We start from the raw sequence: 12,024 nt of genomic DNA, 5'->3' as shown, positions 1-12,024 counted from the left end.
ACTGAGGTGACAAGGTGCCACCTCTTAGAGGGCAAGCCAGCCTCTTTGTGGTTCACACCACAAAGCCACCTAAAGGAAACTCCGCATTTTGCTGGTGAGCTATTCAATTGCAGCCTCCGTCCATGATGGGAAAACTAGACTTTGAGCCAAAGCCATTGTCCAGCCGGTGGCAGGCCACCTCACTCCCTTGGGCCTCAAATTTCTCAGCTTTAAAGTGAGGATAAGAGAGGCCGCTGGGCCCTCTTTTACTTTGGACGTTTCTTATGAGAACCAGGTCAGGTGACGGAGGTGCTGTGTCTGAAAGTGAGGGGCTGCGACCCGTGTTGCCATTTATACAGGAAAGGGTCAGGGGTCATCGGCAAGTTTTCAGAGGCCTGACGACTGGAAGATGTTTTTCGTTCGCTTGCTGGACATTCACGCAGGAATGGACGGAACCCCAGGTGGTAAACCGTCCTCCGGTTCTTAGCCTCTTTCTCCCTGCACACCGGGCTGCTTCCTTCTCGAGGGAGGACAGCCATGTGGGCACTGGCTGGACGGAGTTCTGCTGTGTTGTCATCTGCCCTCTTAGCAGCCACAGCCAGTCTCTCCTGGCCCGTCTGCTCACAGCCCACCGCTCCCGGGATAGGACGCTGCGAGCGTGTTGAAACCGCGGAAGACCAGAGGCCGGTTCCTACCCGGAACCTCCTCCAGCCCCCTCCGCCAGGTAACCGTCACAGCCGTACGAAGGCAGAACCGGGGAGAGACCGTCCCGGCACAGAGGATCAGAACTCCCTGCAGCCCTTCTCCCAAGCCAGGCCTGCCCGCAGGCGGCGTCTCACCCCGGGGTGGACGGCGCATCATCTGGGATTCTGCAGACCCAGCTCTGCCTTCTACGTCAGGGCACTCAGGTGAGCCTCCCGGCCAGCACAGCCTCCCCGGGGCCCGTGAGAAGTGCAGGAAGCAAAGAATCCAGCCCAGTGAAGCAGCGTCTCTAAGGGCCGGGCCCAGGAATCTGGGTTGTAACAAGGTCTCTCGGGATTTCTGCACCCACTGCATATGGAGAAACGACGTTCTCAGTCATTCGGGGACACTCTGCTGTCGTGACACTGGGTGGACACCTAGAATTCTGTGGGCTCGACCCGACCATCCCTCCCTGTGGGAACGTCCCGCTGCCCCAGCTCTAAGCGTGTGACGGCAGGGTTGCTGGGACCGAGACTCTGTCCAGCGGCCCGGTGGGCGCCCCTCCTCCAGGCCCGGCTCCTCCTGGGGCCAGAGAGAACAGGCCTGGGCGCCCCTCTGGTCGTGACGCCCAGGTGTGCCAGTGTGGAAAGCAGGGTGAGGACATGGCTGACCCCGAGGACAGCAGCCTGGGCGCGTTCCGGGCCTCACTGCAGGTGTTTCCCGGTCCAGCTGCGTCCCCGGCCACACCCCGGCCGTCTCTTCAAGCTGCCAGTAGACACCCCGCTTCTTTCCTCCTAACCAGGTGAAGCTGGGTTCAACAACCTGCAGCAAGCGTTCTGACGGTGGCCAGTAGGGCTAAGGAGGGCCGGGAGCCGAGCGGGTGGGATGTGGGCAGGATGGAGGCTCGGGCCTGACTCGGGCCTTCAGGGTGCAGGGGGCAAAGGGCAGGGGACACAGCGGCTCTCGAGACCTCACACCCATCCTTCACTGGTAACTTGGGATTTCCAGTTTCCTATTGAAAAAGCTCCAAATTTATTTTGAAATCGGGGCCAAAAAGAGGGTCTTTGTCTCCAAGGACTATAGCATCTGCTGGGGACATCTTTCTGTGTCATTTTTTGAGATCTCAGTCAAAAGCAGCCAGGGTTGGCTGATGCACCCCTCTGGCACCGGTCCCTGTTCCCCCAGGGCCCGTCCACCCAACCCTGCCCCGAGCCCTGACACCCCAACCGCTCACCCAGAGGTGCAGACGGCCAGTGAGGGGAGCTTGGGGGGTGGACTCAGGTGCCCTAAGTGTGCACTCCGCACCTTGGTCTCTTCACCGGTGAAGCTGAGCTGAGGGCTCCCACTTAGAAGGCAGAGAGGAGTGAGAATAGTAACTCTACAACGCCGGGTACATAGGAGGTGTTGCGTTATAGCTCTCGAAAGACCCCTAGGTAATACCCCTTTCTACTGAAAGTAAAGATTTTTCTTTCTGATCCCGGCAATTTTCAGAAGTGGCCAGTGTTGTTTGTTTGCTGGGACCAGTCCAGGTGCGATTTTTCCTTCCACCTGGGAAGCCAGGTGTGCCAGACATTCCTTCTTATGACTTAGTGCTGGGGATCCTTTTCCTTGTGTGGTTAAAACAAAGAAATACGTAGAGCCGGCTGACAGTTTACTTCAGCCCTAAGATCAGATCACTTGTAGAGAATCAGGCATCGTAGGACAGGAAAGGAATTTCTGAGTTTCTTTCTTTTTTTGTTTTTAATACGCTTATTTATTTATTTATTTTTGACTGTGTTGGGTCTTTGTTGCTGTGTGCGGGCTTTCTCTAGTTGCAGTGAGCAGGGGCTACGCTTCGTTGCAGTGCGCGGGCTTCTCACTGCAGTGGCCTCTCTTGTTGCGGAGCACGGGCTCTAGGCACGCGGGCTTCAGTAGTTGCGGTGCACGGGCTTAGTTGCTCCGTGGCACGTGGGATCTTCCCAGACCAGGGCTCGAACCCGTGTCCCCTGCATTGGCAGGAGGATTCTTAACCACTTAGCCACCAGGGAAGTCCTTCTGCGTTATTTAATCCACTTCCTGCAGTAATCGTGCATCACCAGCTGTCACTCTGCCTACGTGACAGAGGCTCAACTGTGGTGGGGAAAGAACAGAGCAAAGTCAGTTATTCTGATGGATCATTTGTTCTATCATAACTGTCTCCATCAATACGCCTGATAAACACCATTTCCTAATTCAGTCATCCTGATAATACTGCTGCTTGAAACAAACAAACAAAAAAACGCATTAAAATAAATAACAGTAGGTTATGGTCATGGAGAGTTTAGCCTGAGACCGGCCTCCGCTCAGTAAGTGTGTGATTAACAAAGTTACCCCCTCTCCTGACTGCACTGAATCAAATTCCTACAACACCAGTTAGTTCCGTCCAGTTAGTTTCTACAGGTGTTCCGGGTTCGCTGGAGAAAGGTCCAGAAAGGCCTCCTTTGAACAGAGTGGAGAAGGAAGAAGTGGGGACCGGCCTGCCCTTCAGGGACCTCGCGGCATCACGTCTCGACTTAAAGCCCTTGTGATCACTGGACCCGGTTACCTAGTTGTCTTCACTCATTTATTCATTAAAAGATTGAATGTGTAAGTTCTGGGAATATCAAAATCAGTGAGAGAACTTCCAAGCTAAGTTTATGGCAGGCCAAATGTACTCATAATTAAAATACTTCTACATGTAATTGGGAAAGAGTTGGCACTTTATGTCAGAGAGTAAACCTGCTAGTAATAGGCAGGCTTGGTTCGGTGCCATCTCCTACAATCAGAATCCATCCTTCTCTCCTTCACACTCCAGCAGGGTTCGTACAGCATCTTCGGTATTATAGTACTGTTCATGGTCTGTTTTGTATTTTAGTTGTATTATTAGGATCTGAAGAAGGAACAAAAATAAGAAAGAGGGCTTCCCTGGTGGCGCAGTGGTTGAGAGTCCGCCTGCCGATGCAGGGGACACGGGTTCGTGCCCCGATCCCGGAAGATCCCACATGCCGCGGAGTGGCTGGGCCCGCGAGCCATGGCCGCGGAGCCTGTGTGTCCGGAGCCTGTGCTCCGCAACGGGAGAGGCCACAGCAGTGAGAGGCCCGCGTACAGCAAAAAAAAAAAAAAAAAAAGAAAGAAATGGATCTTTGCCTTCAAGGAGCTTACAATCTACTAGCAGCTTTAAGCCAGGGTCACCAGTGATAATTCAGAGAAGTATCTGGTAAGTGTTAAAGGAAGCAACAGAGGTCAAGTGTGCGGGTGAGAACATCAGTGTATCAGGAGAAGATACGTGAGGAGGAGGCGTATTGACCGGGGGCTTGAAGGTTGAGTGGAACCAGCGTTTTTACCACTAGAAAAAGGAAACATGCCTTGTTGCTTTGTGTTGAAAACTCAAAGCACCACATTCCTCCTGCTCCCCAGGAAAATCCAGGTCTGACCAAATTCCTTACAGCGCGTGACCCTGAGCCCGAACGCGAACTTCACCTCTGTCTCCCCCAGAACAGCTGTGCGCTCCGCCACCAGCCTCACAGGTCACATTTTAGAAGTCAGCAGGGATTTTTCCCGCAATGCTTCAAACTCAAAGTTGAGACGCAGTCATAGCGGTGCAACTCACTCAGCCTCTTAGGATTAAGCCTGGTGAACCTGTCACTCTGTTTCTGTGCCTGGTAATTCAGGAATGTAAAGAGACTTTATTCTGAGTGGGAGGGAGCAGAATAGGGATACATTTGCTGAAGATACAGAAACCATGATAAGAGGAGATGTGAAATCAACAAGAAAACAGTTGCCAGGCAACATGCTTGGTAGTCAGAGCGACAGAGCCATCTTCAATAATAACCCACAAGCAATCTTGGATAACAGCCCATAAAGCTCTGAGCTAGAAAGCGTCGATGTCAGGAGTGGGTGACAGCAAGTACTCCTCCAGAGAACGAAAGCATCCTGCTCCCTCGTTCCATTCCATAAATATGGACCATGCTGTAAACACAGGCCCCAGGGGTCTGCACATCTGAGGAGGGTAGTGTCCCTGCTCCCTGGAACCTTTTGTGGCTTTTGTTTTTCTTATGGTCATAGCCCTGTCTGTACGTGATATTTTTACTCAGCACAATGAACTGCAGTCACAGGACGCACCCAATTGTCCCCAGTATCTTGCTTTGCAAGCCTGGCACAGTCTTGCTGACTTGATCACCAACATGTGGCCAGTGGGGCCCATTCCTGAGCAGGACGGTGACCAGGCATGAAGATGGCAGGATGTTAGGGTTTGGGGGAAATTTATGGAACATGGGCCTCATTCATCACTTTTCCAGGTGAGGGATGTGGCTCCCATGATGGATGTGCCATTGCCCACCTCCTTTTGCTCCCTGGGTCTGCCCTTCTAAGTAGAACCTGGTCTCTGTGCTCTGAGTCCTCTGCAGCTGACCTCGTCCTCCTGTTGTCCTCTGTACAAGGGCTCCTTGACAGCGAGGACTCTGCCTGCTCCTTCCTGGTCCCTGGCCGCCGGCACAGTACATTCACACGTCGCTACACACGAGCACTAATACCTCCGCCGGACCAGTGACCTTCAAGACGAGCAGTAAGTCGTGGTCAGCACATCCGAGCCCTGCGTTATCCTGAGCGCGGTACAGGGGCTAAGGGCTCTGCAGGCCAGACTCCAGGCTGAACCCTGGCTCTTTGTGACCCTTGACTTGCCTAATGTCTCTGTCTCTCAGTTTTGTCGTCTGTAAAGTGAGGATACCGGTTATACCCAACTCATCAGATTGTCTAGGGGATCAAACAAGCTCATAGCAAGTTTGGAGACGTTCCGTCCCACGAGCACTCTGACTCTGTAAAGTGAGACACTACCTTCCTTTCACAGTTTGTCCTATGCGGGAGTCACATCAAAGCAGAGTCTCCCCAGGTTACAGGTTGGAACTCGGCAGGACTGTGCCAGTGGGCAAGGTGGGTGCCTGGGGACGCGGTGGAGGAAGACAGGCCCCGTCCCTCTTCTTTGAGGTTTTCCCACGTGAAACGCTTGATTGCTGGGCTGGTGGTTCTTAGCAATATAAATATAGCCATCATTCGGCTTTCCCTCAGTGGGATTTTCCATGTCAATGCTGATTTTGATTTACTTTTATTTCTTCTAAAAAGCAGCACGCAAAGAAGCCTTACCAAGAGTTTTATTCGTTGTTGTAACAAAACTGTGGTGGAACCGCTCAGAAAGACAGCGGTTTCCTGTGTAACTGGTCACACCCTTGCTCAAAATAAGAGGCTTTCTTAACACCCAACAGACAAGAGCCAGCTGGGGATAGAAAAGCCAAATACTTTATTTGATGAATATAGTTTTAAAATTTTCTTGAAGTATAGTTGGTTTACAATGTGTTAATTTCTGCTGTACAGCAGAGTGACTCAGTTATACATACGTATATATTATTTTCCATATTCTTCTCCAGCATGGTTTATCACAGGATATTGAATATAATTCCCTGTGCTAGGACCTTGTTGTTTATTTGGGGAATACTTTATCATCACATGTGTACACAAAGCCAATACAGAGCTTCGTTCCTCAAGGGTGGTGCTTTCTCCACAAGGCAAGTTGTCATTCAAAACGGATTTATCACAGGCTCCACACACAATATCTATATATCCACAAAATGTAAAATTAAGGAAACTCAGAGAGTATACAGACAGAGCTCCTCTAGGTCTTTAGAAAGTAGAGGAGAGGGTACCTTGGCAGGGCTGTGACATCCAGAGGGCTGGGAGAATTCTACTCCTTGTTCTGGGTGCTGCATACATGGGTGAGTTCATTTCGTGAAACATTTTTGAGCTGTCCTACTTACACTGGTTAATTCCTAGCAAATGGCATTTATCAAAATACAGACATTTTTCAAAAGCTTAATAAGCTTTCTAAAGTCAAATAAAGGTGATCCCTAGTTAGGAAAATAGATGGTTGCAATGATTAAACAAAACAGACATTATCCAAAAGCAATGAAGAGAATGGATGGTACTGTGTGGACAGTCACCCCGTTCCAGGATGACCTGACCCCCACCCCGGGGGCATCACTGCTCACCTCTCCCTCTGACGATACTGTGCCTCTGCCTCTGTCCTCAGCCCTCATGCTTGGTGGTGCTGATTTCCTTGTGGTAATTGTCTCCCTCAGTGGATGGCCACCTCCAAGAGAATCACTCCGCCTTGTTTATCCTCTATCTTCAGCAACCAGGATAAGGAGAGGCACACACTGGGTTCTCATTTTCCACCTGACGAAAGGTGGGGTGCGCTTTCCCTGTGGCTCCTGTGGAATCATAGGACCACATGGATGAACCTCAAAAACATGCTAAGTGAAAAGAGTCAAACACAAAAGAGCACATATTTTATGATTCCATTTATATAAACTTCTAGAACAAACAAAAGTAATCTATAGTGACATTGAAAGATCGGTGCTGCAGCGACCACTGGGTCAGCTTACCAGAGTTATGAACTGGACATAAGCTACCCTGGAGCGGGGATCTTGCTTGGTTGGTTCATTGTTGCATCCTTAGGGCCTGGTTCGGAGCTTAGCGTGTAGTACACGCTAAGAGAACGCAAATTAAACCAGCGAATCACTCTGGAATCAGAACAAAGAGAATTCATTTGAACAATCTTAAGAGGTGCTTCCTGCTACTGTTCAGTGGAAGACTGTGAATCTTGTTCTAGATTAACAGTATTTCTGGAGTTAATGTATGTTAATGAAAAAACCCACAATGATGAAAAATCATCAATTTTTGAAAATTAGTTCAGCAGGTGACAACAGCAAGTGGTGTCGGACATAAAATATAGTAAGAAACTAATAAGTTTAAAAGGCACGTAAGCCCTTACCTTTTAATATATTTAGGTCATATGAAAGCAATCGAAAAATTGAAGTATCTACTGTTTTGCCTTTATAGAAAACATCTGGGTTTACTTAAAAATGGGAAAATTTTTACCCAGTTTCCTAAATATTTCAGCTAACGTATCAGATTTTCACAGAAGACTAAAATTTGCGATGCATTTATTCTTTGAAAACTGACTTTTTAAAATATTGTGCAATAATAAAACATTGACATTTCTAATTGACGGGAAACTCTTAGGTATCTGCTGAAGCAAAAGTTCTTACTACCAGAAATTACTGTAACAGGCTTACAAAATAAAGGAAGGGTTGTCGTCAGAACTTCCGGAAAAACCTCTTTCAGTAACTTCCTCTTGCTCTGCAGGCTGGTCTTTTAAATTCTCTCTCCTGTGTGCTAGAAAATCACCTGTGTTCCATGACACGTGTGGGAGTTCACACTGCAAATGATCCTTTTTGGCAGAGTAATTTGACAGATTCATTCACTCCACACTCTCTGTCCACAGCCTGTAGGCTGGGCTCCTGTCACACCAGCTACTGACTATTTATTCAGGTAGAAAGGATCTGGTGTCGCAATTCTGTACATGTGGTTAGAACCCTGCAAGAAATGCTTTTACACTTTGTAACCTGTACATGTCTACGAGCCATCGACCTCTCCAAGGTCGAAGTACAACAGATCCTTCCTTAGTCCTGAGTGGTTTTTTTAAATGACAGATTCATCCTCCAGTATATTTCTTATCCCCAGCCGATGTACAGTTTTGTGCCGAGATCTCGGCTCTTGGCAGTGACCCTGGAGGGGGACAGGGTGCTGGATTTGTGCCACGATTTTGAGAGTAAAAAGGGCATTGCTAATAGTCCCAATAGAGTCGGACACACGCTGTTTTGAGCTGGGACGAGGGTCACACATCATAAAGCCGGGCTCATGTTGAGTGAAGCTGTTTCTGGGCTCTCTGTTCTGTTCTATTTCTGACCATCTTTGCACCAAAACCCGCCCTATGTTATTTCTGCAGCTTTAGGTAAGTCTTGATTCGATTAAGTATGTCTGCCTTTCTGCCTTTCGATCTTCAAGATTGCCTTTGTTATTCTTGGCCCTTTACATTGCTGTATAAATATTAGAACGAACTGTCATGTTTCACCAAAAGCGAAACAAAACAAAAGCTGGGGTTTTTTATTGGGCTTGCATTGATTTTGTAGATCAGTCAACACTTTTGAAATAATGAATCATGACCATGGTATACTTCTCCATGTATTTAAATCTCCTTTATTTTCTCTCAATAATGTTGATAGCTTTCTGTACCATAGAGGTCCTGAACATCTTTTGTTGGTTTTATTACCAGGCACTTGAACATTTTTTGACGTTTTTGTAAATGCTGTTAAAAAAAATTTTTTAAACTGTTGATGTTACATAGAAATACAAATCAACTTTAAATTGTACTTGTAACCAGCAACATCTTACTTAACTCACTTTTAAATTCTAATAATTTAGACTTTTTATGAAAATAATCATCGAAAATAGGGAATTTCCTAGCCGTCCAGTGGTTAGGACCCTGCACTTTCACTGCCAAGGGCGCGGGTTCGATCTCTGTTTGGGGAACTAAAATCCCATAAGCCACGAGGCGCAGGCCAAAAAATAAATAAATAAATAATAAGTTTTTAAAAAATCTAAAATGCTATTTTCTTCCTTTCAAATCATTATATATTTTATTATTTTTCTCGAGTTACTGTATCAGCAAGGATCTTCATTAAATTATTGTATAAATGGTGGCAACATACATTCTTCTCAAATTGCAGACCAATTTCTCCTTTATTTCTTTCTATTTTTGCTAGTTTCACTTTGAGGGCTTGGTGTTCGGTGCATACAAATTTAGAATTGTTATGTTCCCCTAGTGAGCTGAATCTTTTTACCATTATGAAATGTCTGTCTTTATCTCTGGAATAAGAGAAACTACTTTGCCTAATATTTTGAGCTACCTCTACTTTTATGGTTAGCATTTGCATGATATCTTTTCCATTCTTTTCCTTTCAAATCCTCCCTATTTTTATGTTATAGATATATTTCCTGCAGGCACCATCTAGTATTTTTTCAACCCTGCCTAACCATCTGTGTCTTTTAACTAGAACATTTAGTCAATTTACATTTTAAAGTAATTATTTGGAGTTTAATATACCATCTTGCTATTTGTCATGCCTTTCTGTATATCTCTTTCTCTTTTTTCTTTCCTCCTTCTGGATTGATTGTGTATTTGTTGTTATTCCTTTTTTCCTCTCTGGTTTATTTGGGAAGTTATAAACCTGTTTGCTATTCTTCTAGTGGTTACCTTAGACAGCATAACATGCATCCTTGACTTATCAAAATCTAATGTAATTGTACTTATACTTTTAGTCTCTTCCCAGAGTATGCAAGGACATTTGGACTTTTACATCCATTTTCTTCCCCAGCTGCTATGCTATATTTTAATTCCGTATATATTTGAAGGTCTATAGACATTATTACTGTTGTTTAATATTGTCAATATTTGTTTAAATTTACCATATTTACAGTTTTTTTCTTCCTCTTTATTCTTTCCTGTAACTCTGACATTCCTTCTCCATAAAGAATATACTCTAGAATTTTTTTTGAGTCTGCTGGTGGTGAACTCTCAGTTTTTGTTTGTCTGAAAAAATCTTGAGGGATATTTTTACTGGGTGTGGAATAATTCTAGGTTGGCAGGGTTTTCTGGTGCTATTTTCCCCCACATATTAAAAGAATCATTCTGTGATCTTGTGGCTTTCATCATTTCTGTTGATACATGTGTTATCTTTCTAACCACTGCTCCTGTGACGGTACTTTGTCCTTTTCCTTTGGTTGTTTTATCTGTTTTCTGATCATCTCTTAGTCTTTGGATTTCTGCTGTTTCACTGGATGCATCTAGAGATGTGTTTCTCTGTAGTATCCTGCTTGGGGCTTGAGCGGGACTTGGAGAATCTGTGAACTGATGTCGTATCAGGTTGGACCCTCATGTTGACTGTTAGCTCTTTCACCACTATTCTGCCCCAGGCTGTCTCTTTTTTCCTCTTTTCCTGTGGAGTGTCTTCTTACTGACTCATTTGAGTTTTTTATCTTCCCTTTTGTATTTTTCCATCCTTTCCGTCTTTCTGGATTTTATTTATTACATTTTTCTTTCCGGAAGAAATGATGATTTCTCCTGACCATGACAATTCAGTTTCTCTCTTTTGCTATATCTAATTTGCTAATAAATCTTATCTATTTAGTTCTTCATTCATTACTGTATATTTGAGCCCTGGAATTTCTATTTCATTTTTATTCAGAGATGGCAGTGTGTCTTTTAGGTTTCCAGTTTTCTGCTGAAATGTTTAACCTTGTTTATTGTCATCTTGATCATAGAAAATCGTGTTGTTTTGTAATTTGTGTGGGATGATTCTAATATTTGGAGCCCCCAGTACTTCTGTTTCTATTATCTGGGGTTTTTTTTGTGGGGGGGGGTGTGGGACAGGTTTTTTGCTTTTTATCCTTTTTTGCTGGTTTTAATATACGTTGTCGTGGCTCTTCACCCATTCAGTTATCTTTGATTGTATGCTGGGTGTTGTGTAAGAAGAGCTGATTATAAAAAATATTTTGAGGTTTATGGGTAATCTTTCCCCAGAGATGATTTTTGTTTGCTTCTGCCATATGCCTCTGGGTTTTAGCAAACCAGGATGAATGTAATCCAATTCTAGGGGCTGGAATTTTCTAGGCTGTCCGACGACTTATAGCAGGGCTGCATTCCGAGATGGTTCACTCATACCTGTAGGGTGTCAGACAAAAGCACAGGAAGTATAATGGGGCCCCTGCTCTTGACAGGTCCAAACTCAGCCTACCTAGCCTAGAACATTGCCCAAATCCCTGCTTCACACCTCATTTCTCTCTTTTGGATTGGGAAATGCACATGGGGCAAACGTGATTTCCAAATGCACCAGTTTCTCCTGGATCTTGGCCCAGTAATTCGGCATGATCATGTCAACCTTCCTCCTCTGGGCTGATGCTTATTTTGTTTGGTTGGTTTTTCAGTTGGTCTTAAGAGGTTTGAGTTACCTAGTTCACCATTATGAGAAGTAGACGTTTTCCACGTAAAATATGAACTGGGGGACTTCCCTGGTGGTCCAGTACTTTGGCCTCCACGCTCTCACGGCTGAGGGCCCAGGTTCAATCCCTGGTCAAAGAGCCAAGATTACGCGTGCCGCATGCAGGGAGGCCAAGGAAAGAAAGAAAGAAAGAAAGAAAGAAAGAAAGAAAGAAAGAAAGAAAGAAAATGAATTGCATCTAGTCTCTGCTCTTGAATTTACTAGTTTTCTGATTTCAACAACTGACTGGTAGTCCATGGGCCTGTTCCCTCAAATACAAGAAGGAGAATTTGAGCCGATTGGCTTGGAGCCCATGTAACTTAAGATTAACACAATTCAGTCTAAATCACTGAGTAGATTTTAGGATGAGGAGGCCAAGCAAGAGTAGCAGAAGGCAGTGACTGTGGCTTTTCTTGTTGTCCCTGTAGCTAAGAGG

Source organism: Mesoplodon mirus, assembly GCF_964341445.2.
Source record: "Mesoplodon mirus genome assembly, chromosome: 12".
Classification (NCBI taxonomy): domain Eukaryota; kingdom Metazoa; phylum Chordata; class Mammalia; order Artiodactyla; family Ziphiidae; genus Mesoplodon; species Mesoplodon mirus.
Note: the sequence above shows the minus strand (reverse complement) of the source record.